An 18,085-nucleotide genomic window follows, 5' to 3' on the forward strand; every position below is an offset into this window, starting at 1 on the left:
TTTATATTTCCTACTGTTTAAGGAACTGAACTGAAATGTGCATCCTAAAAGAACTGAAGACTTTGTTTTGTGTCTGAATACTAGAGAGAGCAGCCTGAGAAATGTTGATTCCCACAGTCAGGTTGGCAAGTGACTATCAGGACCAAGCCACCAGGAGAAAGGTGGCTCTACCTATCAGTCATTATCGCCCCTGATTTCAACTTTCACCTGTGTGCCCCAGCCTCAGCCCAGGCATCTCCACAGCGTTCTGGATCTCCATGTTCAAGTGTGACATGACCACTTCCTGGCAGAAGTTCATCATGTACAAAACCGGTGCCTCCAAAGATGTAGCTCCTGAGTTTCTGAATTCCTTACTTCCCTAAAATGGTACCTGATATTTAGCCAGTGACTGAAGCCACATACCTTGGAATTAGTCTGTCTGAATCATGCCATATTTACCCCTTAAACATCTTTTGGTTTGTGTCCTCCACCCCTGCTGTCACTGCCTGGTGACAGCATTCATTATCTCTTTCCTGACCTATTGCTTGAGACTCCCAACAGGTCTGGCCACTTCCAGGCTCAGTTCTTTAAGCACTGATCTCTGACATGGCATCTTGATCCTTCACATGTCAGCAAACTACCCCTGGTTAGCACACTTCCCATTTAAAAATGCTGTGAATTTGGTGTCAACATACCTTATATACAGAGATATGATAAATTGTGGTATAAAGGTGTATTAAGAATTGTAATACAAAAAAAAAAAAGAAAGAGCTCATATATAATGGCATAATTTGGCATGAACATATTTTATATTCAGAGTTACAAAAAATTGTGCTGTGAATGGATAATCATGAATGTAATGCACTCCACTATTGTCATGTATGTAAGAAATAATAAAAAAAAAGAAAAAAAGAAGTTGAAGTCAATAAATGAATTAAAGAAGTAAAAAGAAAAAAAAAAAAGAATTAGACAGGACACTTCTGATGCGCTGACCAGTCCAGTGAATCACAAGACTGATACACACACCAGACATCTTTCAATGCAACACAATTGCTTTAGCTTTTATTGCAACCTTATTTCTCTCCTGTCTTATGGGTTGACCAATCAAAACCTCCAAACATCAACACCTGCTCACTATGAGGGAGACCTTGCCATCCAGGACCTGGCAAGAGAGTGATTCGCATCAAAGGTCTTTCATGTTGCTCCCATTAGATTTCATTTTCTTTCTTTTGGCTCTGAGATCCAGCCTGTGCTTTCTCCCACAGGTTTAGGGTTTTGTTTTGGAGGGAATGACAGCAAAGAGTGTAGTATTCAGAAATGTATTTTAATAGTTTTTACTTTTTAAAAAACTTCCTTGAATAACAAAAAAAAGTCTAATAAAAATTTATGAATTTTTATTCTGGAAAAATAAATAAATAAATAAACTATTATTTATTAAGATTCAGCTATTTCATATTCAGGTGTCTTCAGTTTCTGATCTGGCAAAAGGAAGTAATTTTTTGCTTCTTTCATCGGTACCTTGTCTGAATTTACTAAGTAATGGTTGGTGTCCTCAGATGAAAAATATCATAGGTATATACATGAATAATAAATAACAGCAAATTGAGAAATCACATACCACACACATGCTGGACAGTATTATTCTGGCAAGTTAAAGATTACCTTTGTAATTATAATACCACTTTCATAAAGCTTATCTGACTAGAGGGTGGTATTTCTGATAAAGACATTCAATCAAGTAAGAACAGAAGGAAACTTCCTCAACCCAATACAGTACATTTACAAAAAACTGTAGACGATCACACAAGTAACGTGAAACACTGAATGCTTCCCCGCTAAGACCAGGAACAAGGCAAGATGTCTCCTCTTAACAGTTCTAGTCAGCATTGCACCGGAGGTTTTATTTATCTGGCAAGAAAAAGAAATTAAAAGACATCTAAGTTGGAAAGAAGAATATAAAACTGTATTTGCAGATTAAATAATTATCTATGCAGAATCTGTTGGAATTCCCCCAAAGTTACAAAAACTGATAAAGTGACTTCAGCAAGATTGTAGGATACAAGATAAATCCACAAAAATCAATTGTATTTTCATATTAGCACAGAAAAAAATGAGAAATTAAAAACTGAAAAACACCATACAATATTAACTATTTAGAGACAAATTTGACAAATATGTGCAGACCTGTATACTGAAAACTAAAATAGCATCACTAAGATGGATCAAAGAAGACCTAAATAAAGCTGCCCATGATGGTATACACTTGTAATCTGAGATACTGAGGAGACGGAGGCAGTTTAAGGTGAGGCAGGGCAACTTAACAAAACCCTATTTTAAAATAAAATAAAGAAGGCTGACAATGTAGCTCAGTAGTAGAGTGTTCCTGGGTTCACCAAATGCAAACTAAACTACACTTGATACCACTACACACCAGTTAGAATGACTAAAACCCAGAATGCCCACACCAAGTGTCAGGAAGACTGTAGAGGACCTGAAATTCATACAACATGGTTGGTGGGAATGTGAACTGGTAAAACCATTTTGAAAAAAAAAAAAAAAAGTTTCACAGTTTCTAAAAAGATTTTTTAGCATAAACCTACCATATGATCCAGCCATTTCTCCTTAGGTACTTATTTAAGAGAAATGAAGCCATGTATTTATACAAGAACACATAAACTGGCATTAACACCAATTTTGCTTTTAACAGCCAAATACTAGAAAGAACATGTCCATCAGCAAGAGAATAGATAAACCACAGTGTATCTATACAACAGAATACTATTTAGGATTAAAAGATATGTTCCTGCAAATCTCAAAATAATCATGCTGAGCGAGAGAGTCCAGACCAAGGAGCTTTCATACTGAGTGATTCCATTTATATAAAATTCTAGAAAATGTAAACTAATCTACAGTGCCAACAATGAGATTAGTGGATGTCTGGCAATAGGGGTGGAGAGGAAGGAGGGAAGGATTACCAAGGAACTGGATGAAATACTGGGGGTGGGGAGTGATGGATATACTTAAGTCAAAACTAAACAAACTGTACACTTTAAATATGTGCAGTTTATTATGTGCCAATTGTTCCTCAATTAAACTTTTTCCTAAAGGCAATCACAGTGCATTTGAACAAAGATTCAGAAAAGTTCCAGATTCAAGCTAATAAAACTAATAAATAAATGTGAAAATTCTTCTACTTATTCCATCATATATATCAAGAATAAGGGGAAAATATACATATGTCCCCAAGAGTCTTGCAATTTTTTTTTTCACTTAAGGATTTAACCAGACACAGTTACACATTCCTGTTATCCTAGCTATTGGGGAGGCTGAGAGGCAGGAGGATTGCAAGTTGGAGGCCAATCTCAGCACTTAGTGAGACCCCATCTCAAAAGAGAGAGGGGGGGGGAATGAGAATGTAATTATTCTGAGTTATGTCTTTAGGCTTAAATTTATATAAACCCCAAGCATGTCTAGAAGAATGGCTCCTTTGACATTCCCAGGCAATGCATTCAACAGAATAGTGGATTGTCTACAGAAGGCTCTAAATTAACATTGGAGAAAGAATGAATAGATGAGTGAGAGCTGCAATGAGAGAGAAAAGGCATTTCTTGTCAAGAAGAGCTTCCTCACAAGCTACCCAGCTAAGCTGGGAAGCCCCAAATACTTCAGGATCAGGATCAACTTCAGTTCTCTGAGCTGGCGTAAGTGCAGGCTTCCTGGACACCCAAGGTGGGACGGAATGAGCTAGTCCTCTCACATTCTCTGCTGCTGCTGCTGTTCCTGGGATGCTCCTAACTGAACCTTCCAGGTGCAAGTGCAGCAAGAATGTCCACACAGCTCCTGGTTGTTAGGTGGGATCACATGCTTAATGACAAATGTCTGAGATGTCCTGGACAATTTTATACAACAAGTTAGCGCTATTCTGTGCAATTTCAGGTACAGTGAGTGGAAAAAAAACCTTATAACCACTGTACAGAGATTTATAAAGAAGGGCCAACAAATTGCATCATATGATAACTAATCACAAACATGTCTTTTCTTCCTTTAATACCAAAATCTAGAATACATAAGTTTCTCCTTCTATTCTTGGTGTCTCACCTCCTTGTGGGCCCTTTCCCTGAGTTTCATTCTTCCCCTTCTCTGGCTCCATTTCCTTATGCACAAAGCATCTCCCTTGTACCCACTCTCATCTTTTATGACTAGGGAAAGCTACAGAAGCAAAGGAGGAATTTCAAAAGGTGTTCTTCTAGAAAGAATTCCTTTCTGCCCTTAAGTGTTGAAGAAGAGCCACCATCTTTTTTTTTTTTTTTTTTTAAAAAAAAAAACAACTCTGTCCAGGAATTGGGTTCCAACTCAGATTCCAAACAAGTCTAAGTGTTACTCAGGATTCCAGAGTGTGACACATTTGTTTGCTCACTACTGAGTCCCAGCTAGCTTTGAGAAACCCGATCAAAACTGGGAACTATCTCCACCAGGAGGTGGGCCCTAATCTTCAACTTCAAATCTCCCAGGCTATACATCTATTTATTTATACATCTATTTATATAGATATTTTCATTTTCTAGATGAAAAGGTGATTTACTCTTACTCTCTATATCACATTCTAGAAACTAATCAAGGCTTAAATGTGAAAAGTCAAACGATATAAATCAAACGACATAAGTCAAATGACATAAGCTAAACCAACATCTTTCTACTCTCATAAAATATAACTATAAATTTGTATTATTAATTTTTGATGAGTAGTTGGGAGAGAAGATCTTTAACTCTTGAAGCAGATCTAATTTTGGCTTCTTATATCAAATCTGTACTTCTACTCATTTTATTAGTACTACTAGTAATCAGTAGCTAAACCTCAAAAATCTATATTTTGGAATTTTTTAGCTGTTTTAAAAAAATTTCTCTTTCAACTATACTTTGCAGAATATTCAGAAAGTATACACTCACAAAATAAGTTATGTAAAATAAAACAGGAAAAAATCTTGTATTCCCATCAATCAAGACAACCACCGCCAACATTTTGGTTCCAGACTGACTTTGTCCTGCCCTCCACCAGCCACCCAGGTCCAGCCTGGAAGCTGGCTCTCAGCCAACAGAAGGAATTCTTCCCTGTGGATGGCACCTCACAGCTGACAGGAGCCAATGGAGGCAAGCCAGAGCCACCAGATGAGATAAGGAGAGGACTGTCATGGCATAAGAAAGCAGGAAGTATGGACACTATGAAAACTGGGGCAAAGGTCTCTCCCTGAAAGGGCAGTGGCTTACCAAGACCCAGTGGGCTGTGGCTCTGGAGGACTACGGGCCTTGATTTGCCTCATCCTCATTTTTAAGAGACGCTTATAATCCCAATTTCTATGATGAAATATTCTGACTTGTAAACATAGGCTTTAGGTTTTGTTTTTGTTCTTAAGCACTAGGGATTGAACCCAGGGGTGCTTTACCACTGAGCTACATCCCCAACCCTTATTTTATTTTTTTATTTTGAGACAGAACCTCACTAAGTTGCTAAAAGTGTCACTAAATTATTGAGGTTGGCCTCAAACTTGTAATCCTCCTGCCTCGGCCTCCTGAATTGCTGGGTTTACAGAGGTGTGCCACCACACCAGGCTAGCTTTGGGTTTCTAAAGGCACTGTGTGGACCAAAGAAACTGAAATGGAGCAGCAGTTGTGGTCTCTGGTTCAACCCCTTTCCTGGGACTACATAGAAAGGGTTTTTCATAGTACATCTGGAATCAGTGCCTTAACTCATCATTTTCAGGGGATTTTGGTTTCAGAGATGTGTCTCAATGAAAAATGTCTAGAAAATTCTGAAAACAATCATTCTGTCTTGGAGATTCACCATGCAAAGAAGCACATTCGAGGCTCTTGAATCCAACAGCAAAGAACTAACCTACTAAACTTTGTTTAACCATTTCCCAAACTTAGCTGAATACAGAACACTTTCCCCTTGTTCCTATGGAATGACTATTGGTATTCTTCAGTCTTTACATTTTTAATACAAAGCCATTTTGTCAATAGCTACTTGGGTGCTGTGGCAGGCCAGGGCAAGAGAAGCCGAAACAAGTTTTAGAATGTGTCTTAAATTCCTGCACATGACTCTTGTGGTCTCTCTCCCCCTACAAGTAAGATGGGCCTTAATGCTATGTAACCAATTCACAATTAACCACTCTTTTTTTTTTACAATGACATATATTTATTTTCTTTTTTTTTCCTTTTTTTTTATTGGTTGTTCAAAACATTACAAAGCTCTTGACATATCCTATTTCATACATTAGATTCAAGTGGGTTATGAACTCCCATTTTTACCCCAAATACAGATTGCAGAATCACATCGGTTACCTGAGCTACAGAAGTTAGGCAAGGAAAAAAAAAAAAAAAAAAACTCGAATAACTTATGAGAGGCTGAGGAGTCCAAAACAAGTCAAATTAATTGTCCTCATAATTATAATTGATACATCAGATGAAAAAATGAAATTTCACTTTGCTATCACTCACCAACTACCACAAGCAGTCAAAAGGAGTCAAAATACAATTTGTATTTTTCAATTCATCGTCCTCAAAGTAGACTGAAAGTCAACAGCGTTGTCACTGAATCAGTAATTACCCTTTTATACACAAACCTGTATTTTTCTTGTTGTTGAACAAGTTTCTCCACAATGGATCAGCTATCACACCACATTTATGAAATGCTATCCCATTAGGGAGGTCAGTTTTTTTCCATTGATGATTGTGGTTTTGCTTTGGACTAGTAATTTAACAAAAGCTTAGTGTGGTTTTTTCATTTTTCCACAATAATTCTTGTAACATTCTCAAAATAATACCTTGGCTTAAGCCTTTGTGTGTCTTTTTTTTTTTTTTTGTCAGATCTTTACTTTCTACTTACTGTTTTTCTGGAAGGTCAGATATTAAACTGTGGCTTTTCCAAATTTTCTTTTCTAAATTGAGAGAGAAATTCTTCTGAAGTTTCTGGTAATGAGGCATTTATAAATTTTGGAAAAATGTAAGAATTTTGGAAAACTAGCATGAAATTCTCAACGTAATTCAGATTTGAAACTAAAATACAGTATTTGCCAACTGTTAGAAATGTTTATTCTTTGGCCATTTCTGGGGAAGACACGAGAAGTGAAATTCTTTAATTCACTTAAGACAAATGTTGTTTGTGTTGTTTGAAAGGTAATATATACATATAGATATCCTTGTATTGTTTGGAAGGTAACACACATGTATGTGCATGTGCGGGCACACAAACACACACATCCCATGATATACAGGTATACATAGAAATTGTCTTTTCCCTAGAAAATGTCCACAATTTAATTTCTGCTTCAAAACATCCAAATGGCTTTAGTTAGGTCCCAATCCAAAAAGACACAGCACAGAGTTATTTTATACTTAGGGTAAAAACCACAGCTGGGCAAACACACTAAGCTCATACTGTTGGGTGGGGGATGGGGTGGGGGGGTGTATTAAAAGTGACTTTATTCAATATTCGAAGATACAAGGGATTCTGACTTCCTGTGAACATTCTCTCTTCTTGCCTCAGACCAAACAAATTAGTTCCTTACTTCTTTTCATATCCTGTAGCTGTCAAACACTCTTCCTAGACATGGACTCAAAGCTGTAATTTTCTTCATGAAACCTTCTTTTTTTGGAGCAGGTATGTGGTTTTGGTTTATGTTGTTTTTGTCTACATTCCTTCAATCTCCTCTTCTGATGCAATGCTTCCCAGAATACTTCTTATTAATATTATTTGTCCTTAGTAGGGGAGGGTGGAGTACACATGCGCACGCGCGCGCACACACACACACGCATCAGTGTTTAAAAGTAGTCTTGGACTTTTAAATCGATTTTGTTAATTAATAGATCAAGTTTAATCAATTTTTGTGTTCTCATTCTCAAAGTTTAGAGACATATAATTCTCAAATCTTATGGCTTCAGATTTGGGCTCTTCTATCCAGCTCCTCAATGGACCTTTCCATCTGGATACTCAGAATTTTCCAAACTCTCAACATGTCCAGAACTGAAATCATCATGGTCTCTACATTGCTACCTTTGCTGCACTTTCTTGGCCACAGAAGTTTCTAACTTGGTGAAATCCTTCCCTGCTGTCTCTGGCACTATCTACATCTACTGCTTATCAGCTGCCACCAGTTACACCTCTGTGAACCCATGAGCCCCTCTGTTCCTGTCAGCCCTGTCTTAATGCAGAGTTCCATTCACCTCTATCTAGATCTATCAGCATCTCTCCTGCTCGGGTTTTCCCTTCTCAAATATATCCTAAATGTTGGTGCCAAATGGCTCCATCTAAAAGGAAAATGGTCAGTTTATTCTCCAGTTCAGATTATTTGAATGACTCCCTGCAGAGGGCAGGTGAAGGTGAAATATAGCTCCATTTGCACATCTTGGTGTGACATTTCCTTGCCTCTTTACATTCATCTCATACAACTGCCTGCACAACTCAGCTGTGTGTATTCATGCCCTCCACACTCCCTTGCCCACCCTGGTCATTTCTCAGTTGTTACCTTTATTTGTGTTGCTACCTCCTCCTGGAGTCCTTTTTTAACTCTCTACTCTTCTTAATTCTCTTGCCTTTCTCCCCATATTGCCCACCTTCCCCCTAATTTCACAGGCTCCTTTAAGAAAGCATTTCTGAGCCAGATGCAGTGGCACATGCCTATACTCCCAGTGATTCAGGAGGCTGAGGTAGGAGGATTGCAAATTCAAAGCCAGCCTCAGCAATTTAGTGAGGCCCTAAGCAACTCAGTGAGACCCTGTCTTTAATAAAATATAAAAAAAAGGGGGGGCTGGAGATGTGGCAGTTGAGAGCCCCTGGGTTCAATCCCAGGTACCAAAACAAACAAACAAACAAACAACAAAAAAAAAATCCAAAACAAAATAAAAAACCCACAACCATTTCTGGCTCCCTCCAGCCCTCTGTGCTCTCACCTCACACTGTTTATACTTATCTGCTTAGGTCCTCAGGCTCCCTTGCTGGAATGCAATTTGTCTATTACTCGTCTTTGCATCCCCAGCACCTAGCACTGTGCCTGGCATGTAATCAGCACTCAGGAAATATTTGCTGGACCGAGGAGCTGGATTTGTAGGTGTACATGCAGGGAACAAGGCAGACACAAGGAGAATTGTCTTCTCACTCCCAATAAGTTCTAAAAACAATTTGAGGCTTCAGCTGTTAGATTTGCATGTACTTAAACAAAGGTAAATACTAACTCTTTGCAGTTAGAAAAGAAAAAGTAGTTAAAGAGTTCATGACCAACTAAAGCATGTAGGTCAAAGACTGATAGGGAAGGGTAAGGCCAGAACACTTGGCTCTAAGCTTATAGAGTTGATTTTCTGGATCCACAAATGGCTCAAATGTGACTCTCAACAACTTTAGTTATATTTCAAAACATGTGCAAAAAAATCGATTTTTTTTCTTTTGCTGTTCTATTTAATTGACATTTCTAGATTCTAGATGATGACAACAGACTTGTGCTTAGTGATAGCAGCAGGACTAGGGGGCAGGCTGGAGGGACTGTGAAAACCCTGGCTCTTCCCTTCTGTGAGCAATTGCCCGTAGCACACATCTGGGAGAGGTGCAGACAAGCTCCCGACTTGGGCAGACAGTCCTACCCACTCCAGTCCACCCAACGCAGCAAACAGTTATTGGGCTCTTTTATGTATCAGTCCAGGAAAGAGATGGGAAGAAAATAATTAGACAGAGTTCCTAGGCAGAGAATAATGCTACATGACCCAATTAACTGCCTGGTTATTATAAAGAACAGCTAGGACTCCATGGTTGTATAAATATGTCAAAGTTGACTCTACTGTCATGTATAACTAAAAAGAACCAATTTTTAAAAAGAGAAGAACAGCTAGGGGATACTTTGAACAAGAAAAGGGTGACGGAAGGAAGAGAGACCAAATTTCCACCACATGTGTTTAGTGGACAATGTAAGTGGAGAAGTGAATATAAGCAAAAAAAATTGATAAACATAACTTGTTTCAACAAATGACCCAGTGTTTGCACTGAATTTCACAAATGCAGCAGACCGTGCAGTCTGCACTCAAGTTCAAGGGGTTATCTATGTGTTATTCTGCAGACAGCAGAAAATACAACATTTTGAAGGCCAAATTAAGAACGTTTACTTAAAATTATAGGCTACTTGCATAGCTTCTGAAAATAAAGTTGAAACACTCCAAAACATTCAAATAAAGTTGTAAGAGGATGCACAGGTTTTCAGGAGGAAGAGAGCAGGATTCCATAAAAACAACTGCTACGTGCAGATTTGCTTCTGCTTCATTGCTGTCTAATTAGCAATCGGTTTATGATAAACTGGCAGGAAGAACTTCAAAAAGCAGCCGAATTTCCACATGGTATATAAAACATGTTGTTAACAACGTTCTTAATACTTTGCAATAAATGTGCTTCTCATTCTTCTTGGCACTGGGACTCAGCCCCATGGGGTGGAAACAGCCCAGGATAGCTTAGTCAGAGGCATCAGAGTTGTTCAGAGGAGTCAATAAGATAACCCAGAGAAAGCACACACACACATACACAACTTGGGATATAGTGTTCGTTAAGTGAAAGCAATTTCTTATTTCCTCTCCTCTCAAATTATAAATCAAATGGCATGAAACAATAAACTCATTGTGTAGGATAGGTTGGGGGATGGTTAATTTTTATAGGATTCACAATGTTGTTTGAAGTTTCAAAACACACTTATGTAATACTTTGATAAAAATAAAAATTAATAAAAGATAATAAGCCACAAAACATAAAATCTCCAGGGAAACAGCTGACAACACACTGCATGAAGGCAAACGAAGCATTATCCCAGCCCTGAAGGAATTGCAATCCAGTATGAAATGGCCTCATCCAGAAGGAGGATGAAAGAATATGACCTTGAAATTAGAATGGGTTTGAGTCCAGACCCTGGCATCCAGTAGCTCCGTGATCTAGGGTAAATCCCTGCATTTATCTGAGCTTCTGTGACCTCAGCATTAAAGTAAGAGCGATAACATCAAGTACCCACATGGGAAGTGGTTGTGGGGGAGTAAAAAAAAATTATTGTTGTGAAAGTCCCTGGATCCAGGCTTGGCACAGAGGTGGCCTTAATAAACATCGGTTGATTCTGAATCTTCATGAGCTACACCCACAAGTTTACAGGTAACTTCAGGTGACAAGAGTATCTTCATGCAATGCAAACAACAAAACTCCAAGAAACAAACTAACAAAATCCAAATTAAAGTAAAAAATAAATAAAAACATTTTGAGTATTACTCTATATGAAATGTGAACATCCCAGACCAAAAAAAAAAAAAAAAGACACTTAAAGAATGACTTATTATTATTAAAGAATTATTTCCAACGCAAAACATTCCTCATGTACACGAAGATGCTTCACTACGAGATTCTGTTGGGTTTCAGGCTCTTTGCAAGTGCACAGATGCATGCAAAATACATGTGTATGTACACATTTTTATGTGCATTCGTGTCTATACACATCTGTGGTTTTATACATTTATTATTTAAAGTATCAACATTTACCGTTAAATGAAATACCTTATTTCACTATCACAATCCTTACCAAATTAAAAGGAAGCTCATTTTTTAATCCATGTCTACACTACTCCTTTGCTTTCTGCCCACTAGCCTCCAGCTCTTCACTAACCAAGCCAGAGCAAGAAAGGCCATGCCAGAGAGAGCGCAGTCACCGGCCGGCTGGCTGCATTTGTTCTCTCCTGCTTCCATGAGTAAGCTTACAGGCCCTGCTGGGAAAATTTCAAGGAAGTGGCAGTCCTTCTCCAGGAGGAAAAGTGCAGTCAGGTCCTGATGGGACAATGATATCCATTGGAGGGGACCTTGTTCCCTCCCCCAGGGGTCTAGCTTAAAACTGGGCAGTTGAAAAAATGTGCTGCTGCTCCTTTAAGACAGGTGCTCTGAACCCTCCTGAATCAACAGAAGGATTATTTATTCTCCTGTGTCAATACAAACTAACCTCAGTCCCAGAGGAATTTTTTTTTTGTTTGCTCTCAAAGCACTTAGCTGGCTACTTTAGGCCCTGGCCATGTGAAAGGGTTTTCAGTCTTTCAGATGGTTCACATTCCACTCTTACCTCCTTGACTTCATTCTCATGGCTATTGGGGAAGAAGCCAGGTGGGCTGCTAGAGTGGCAACAGAGGATTGGGGAAATTATTTGATCCTTATTTTGGTTTTATAACTAACAAGCTGTGAAACAAGTCTTTCAACCCGTTTACTTTCTGAATTTGAAAAAAAAAAAAGGTTTGAATAATATGATTTTGATAATTCCCTCTGGTCCCAAAACATGTGTATGCAAAACTTTTGAATTAAGACTGTTATTAAATTACAACAAATCAAAATTAGTGGATTAAATATAGGATTTAAGATGACAGAGAAATAACATAAATCTAAAGATAATGGGTAAGGAGAAATTTAAAAGACGTATAACATCACAAGACTAAGAATTAGAAAACCACATGATGAATAAATGAATCTCGGGGTTGACTTTTTAAAAAGACAATAAAGATCACTGACATTATTTAACAATTTCATCTAGGAATTCTGATTAATATGCTAAAATAAAAATATACATAACTAGTGATATAATTTGTAAATTAGAAGACTTTACACATGGGCTGAGGATGTGGCTCAAGCGGTAATGCGCTCGATCCTCAGCACCACATAAAATAAAAAATAAATGTTGTGTCCACTGAAAACTGAAAAATAAATATTAAGAAATTCTCTCTCTCTCTCTCTCTCTCTCTCTCTCTCTCTCTCTCTATCTCTCTTCTCTCTCTCTCAAAAAAAGAAGACTTTACACTTGTAGAAAAAGCCATTGACTAAGAAGATTCATTATAACAGTCTAGAAAAATTGTTTTTCTATATTTTTGTAAAAACTGGTTGGGATATAAATTTTCTACAAAGGTCCAATTCATAGTAAAAATACAAACAGGATCTATATTATAACATCTAAGACTAGACTATTAAATTTCTAAAACTAGCTTACATATATTGAGATCTTGATTAACTGCATATTGATGCAAGAATTTTATATACTTTATTGCATTTACTCTTCTCAGCAGTGATATAAAGTATTTCTATACCATTTTTCAGGTGAAGAAACTGAGGCAAATTAGTCTAAATACTCAAGCTAAATGCTGGTACATTCTGGATTGAAACCAAAGGACAAAACATCATTATTTGCAGGTAATAATATTATCCACCTAGAAAATATGAGAATCATGAAAAACTAATGAAGCTATCAGAAATAGGAAGGTAGTTGTACAAATATACAAACATCAATTACTTTCCTAATTAGCAGCAAACAAACAGAAAATGTGAAGGAAAAAAAAAGAAATATTAAAAACTTAAACTGAACAAACAAATCTATGGAATCTAGAAGATGCTACAAAATGTTACTGAGAGACAGAAAAGTTGACTTTAAAAATAAAGAAAAGATCTATTCTCTCCAAATCAATATATAAATCAGGTGGATTTCAAACAGAATGTTTCTGAACACTTGACAAGATGATTCTAAAAAAAAAAAAAAAAAAAAAAAAAAAAATCGACTTTGCAGTGCCCAAGAGACAGGATGTAGAAATATTAACGAACCGCTCATGCAAGGTTTGAAGTTTAGGAGAGAGTTGAAGAATGTTTAGAAGCCATCGGGGTCTAGAATTTAGATAACAGTTGACAACAACAGCAACACAAAAGATTGCCTGAAAAAGGGCATTTAGAAGAATAGTCAGGGCTGGAGGAAACCCAGCCACATTTAAATTAAAATGAGGGAGAGGAGCAGCTACAATTGGAAAAGACCTGAAGACAATAATATCTTGGAACTCAAGGGAGAAGATACTTTCAGATTTCTAGTATTTCAAGGAGCCAAAAGTAGTAAAATATTACTGAACATTGGGGTGCCCTGCCATTTGAACTAAAAAGCAACCAAAAAAACCATCCCACTACTAACCAGTATGCAGCAGGAGGTCAGGACTGTTGATCTCATCCATTGGGAGACAGCCTACTTGCCTGGTCTTAAGAGGTACGTGGTGTCTGGGTTGGAAATGCAGACATTGACCTGAACTATCCTGTCATAATGCCACAGCCTGCACCAAAAACATTTTTAGCTGGTTGAAATAAAATACCATCTTTGGTCCTTGGTCTTCTGAGCAATAGAGAAGTTGCCCCTCGCTGTTTGAAATGGCAGAATACTGTCTCCTAGTCTTGTTTTCTTCATCTGATTTTACTACTTCATGTTCAGAGGAAAAATATTCTTCCACTTCTATGACTGTGTTTCAAAATTCCCACTTAGCATCAGCCCACATTGTTAAGAGTTAGATTGAGTCTTTAAATTCCAGGGGGATGGGAGTACAATGAAAATATTTAAAATAATTTAACGTAGAAAGAAATTAACTATGAATGTTATTTTAAATCCATTCTTCCCTCTAACGAGTCCTCTGTCTCCTCTAAGCCAAGTGTAGAACTTATCAGTTTTTTTTTTAAATCTTCTGTCATATTATCTTTTCTAAATTTAGTTCAATATTTGCAACACTATCATAGTATGTGAGGCATCATGATTAACTTTTCTACTCATGTGAAAGTTATAGCAAACATTCTGCAAAAAGGTACCAAGAGTCACATTTTCACCTTGTGCTGAGTGTTTATATTTGTACATAACAGTTTGAAGAACCAAATAGAGAAATAAAAGGAGGAATAAATTTGTTCTGAGGAGGAAATGTATGGCCACAGAGTTTGTTTTGGGTGTGACAGGGTCCTTCTTGAACACTTGTCATTTTCTCCAGATCCATTTTCTATTTTGAGGTATGCATAAATTTGGGAAGTAGGGTCAACCAGATTTCTGAAAATCTGAGTATGTCTGCTCCCATCTACAATCCAAATTTGTAAAAACTACTGTTTATTCTAAGGTACATAAGCAGGAGATAGATTCTTAGAATTTAAAACTTTATAGTAAATGTGAGAACCCTAAAGAAGTTATGGAATAGAAATAATCCATGTGTTTTCCAAAATAAGCTTTTAGTGTTTAGACTTTTAATTTTTTTCCTTTTCCATATTCCAGAAATTCAGTTCTGAAGACAACTTCAGCTCATCCCACTTCTTATATATGGTGATGACAATATACAGGGACACCCTACTAAATATGACTAGCATTCAATTTGAATTCCAGATTCCCTTTCTGCTTGTTTTCTAATGGTGGAGGCCACTTATCTTGCTGGCTCTTCAAATAGTTCCTGTCATCTCACACACTGAGAACAAACCAGCATTTACTCAGACCTCTTTCTACTCAGCAAACCTGAGAAATGTCATTCCAAGCTAAACAAGATTCAGCTCCAACCCTTAAAATATTACTTAAAACTCTACACCAGTAGCAATTGAAAATGACTGTGTGACGTCGGCTCCCAATTTTATAATTTACAGACTAGATTCTTGAACTTTCATAAGAACAGTCTTCACCCATAGAACACATACTAAAATCAACAAGTATTTATCAAATGATTGTCTTGTACAAGGCAGTGTGTTTTTAGAGGGGAAAGAAAGCACTCAGATATATAAGACATACTTCCTGTCCTCAGGAATCAAAAATCTACACTGGGAGATATGATACAAAAGTGTGAGCATGTAAACAATACTCCAAGACTTAAAGACCCTCTACAAGGTGCAATGACAATTCAGATTTAAGTGTGGAACAGTAAGTAGTATATGTTTCACTTCAAAAGGAATCAGACAGACATAGCACTATATGAAATGAAAATAAAAGATGATTCCTTCATTTTGGGAAGGGCAGGAAAACATTAATGGACAAGACTTAGTAGAAACTGGATATAAAAGAATGGACAGAGTTTGTATTGGCAGCAAAGCATGAAAAGAACATTCTGAAAGTGGCAATGATGGGTGTTGAACTATGGAGGTCAGAAAGACTTTCAGACCACTTTGCTCATTTTTTGTTCTCACTAACTGCCTGCTTCTTTTTGTTAATGATAAAGAAAACAGTGCTATATGTCTTTATTTGGGAAAAGATTCGATATTTTTTGACGTAACCATATATGGCAGAACTAAAATAAATTGCTCCCAAATAGCCAGCTGCATAAAAATAACAGAACCACTGGCTACCATCGAAGTTGCCTTAATTATAGCTACTAGTTGCTTAGTGTAAGAAATAGGCACATCCGGAGCAAAGAAAACAGCCCTAAATTCAGAATGACTTGGCAAATATTGCCTGTAATATCCGCTTACAAGTTAACTTCCTATCACCACCTCTAACCAGCAGCCAGCATAGGCCAGGTGTGGATTTGGTAGACAGCCAAGTCAACAGCAATCTTGCACTATCAAACGATTCCTAAACTCATGGTGGTTCTCAAATTTTTAGGTACATACAAAGTACTGGAGGAACTTGTTAAAATGCACCTTCATTTTTTTTTTTCTTTTATTAGAACTGGTGTGGGACCTGGAATTTAAAAATCTAGTTACATATTTTGATTATTTCTATAAGACCCTCTTGCCACTACAATGGAAGCTCCAGGAGGGCTGGGATTCTTGTTCATGGATGTGTCTTAAACATCTAGAACAGACTGGACACGTGGAACACTCCATCACTGAGTCAAATTAGCAAATGGCATTACCCACAAATCCTCCAAGTAAGCGGGTAAGGATATCACAATTCTGATTTTGAGGAGTTAGTCTTGCTCAAGGGCTTGGTCTTGACTGAGATAGACCTGCAGCAGGAATAGAGGGGCTCAGCTGGCCAGAGGTTTATGCCAGACCGTTTTAAGAGTGACTGCCTTCCCCCATGAGGCTCAGCTTGTTTTGGGTTCCAAGCTTCATTCACATGCCTCACACTGACAAGCTTCAGAACTGAGGTGGCATAGATTTAGCCCACCACCTGCCTTCTGTGATTGTTTTTTCTTCCCTGCCCTCTGGCTGGGATGCTCCCTGGGTTACTCGTGACTAACCTGAGACTTCATCCAATTCTACTTCCTCTAAAATCCAGTGTAGTCTGACTAAAGAACTGAATTCTCTGGTTGTTGTCCTTCTAAGCTTTAGCAAAGTTAAAAGAACTAGGCATTGACTTGGTCACTAGCTCTAAACCTCCCTCTCTCCCACTTTACACACACACTTTTTTGCACAGAAAACCAAATATGCCTGTACCATTATTACATATCAATCATTTACTCTGTTTTATCTACAATGCCAATACTGAGGATCATACAAGTTTCTATATATGCAAGAATGGGATGTGTTCTTTTTTTTCTTTTTTGAGGGGAGGGGGCCATTTTCTATACCTGCACTAATACTACTTCAACTAAAATAGAATAGCTTTAAAATAAGTTTTGAAATCTGATACAGAAAATTTCTATGTCTTTGATGTCCTAGGAATTTGCTGTGTTTGGTATTTTCCATAAGAATTTCAGGACACTCTTGTAAAATTCCACACTCTCACATGCCCACATCAAGCCTCCTCGGAGTATGGAATTTTATTGAGTTTTAAAATCAACTGGGTGAAGCTTGGCATATCTCTTTTTATTTGTAACTTAATTTATATTCTTCAGTAATATTTTATCATTTTCCATTTAAGGACTTCATTATCTTTTAGATTTATTGCCGGGTACCTTTTAGTTCTTGTTATTGTGAATGAGATCTCCATGTTCCCCCATTACTTCATGCTGATTTGCTGTTGCCAGAGTCCAGTGTTTGTGGGTTGACCTTGTATCTGGTGGTCTGAGTGCACAGCTTCCCCAAGGCTTAGCTGCTTTTTTTCCACAGAGATTCTTTAATGAGGTGCAGGAATCAGGGTATCTTCTGAGATCCACCTGTCTAATCTTTCAGGCAAGATCTTTTTTTGTACTACTTGCTTTTGAGGCCACGGTTCTCCTCTGGTGAGGCTGACTTGCAGGAGGAAAAGGTATCAATCACTTGTGTTCCCATTATACCATTTAAGATTCCATGCTATTAGTTTCATTTTCAGACTAGAAAATGAAAGTGATACAGTATCTTTCCCCAAGTTAGTAAGTGGTGCTCTCTCAAACCCAAGCCTTTCTGACCTTGAAGCCAATGCTCTGATCATCTTCTACT

General features: G+C 37.6%; 1 protein-coding gene across 12 annotated transcripts in view; it reads right to left on the reverse strand.

Moving 5' to 3' along the window:
* The window catches only part of Fry (FRY microtubule binding protein), a 409,821-nt gene that overhangs the window by 319,465 nt on the left and 72,271 nt on the right, over positions 1-18,085 (reverse strand). For 5 of the 12 annotated variants that reach the window (XM_076872112.1, XM_076872111.1, XM_076872109.1 and 2 more), the window contains one exon: positions 1,757-1,887. The exons of the other annotated variants lie outside the window; for them this stretch is intronic. The gene's annotated coding sequence lies outside the window, so the exon portion shown is untranslated. The remainder of the gene's footprint in view (positions 1-1,756; positions 1,888-18,085) is intronic. 12 annotated transcript variants of the gene reach the window in all.

Source organism: Callospermophilus lateralis, chromosome 12 (genome assembly GCF_048772815.1).
Source record: "Callospermophilus lateralis isolate mCalLat2 chromosome 12, mCalLat2.hap1, whole genome shotgun sequence".
NCBI lineage: Eukaryota > Metazoa > Chordata > Mammalia > Rodentia > Sciuridae > Callospermophilus > Callospermophilus lateralis.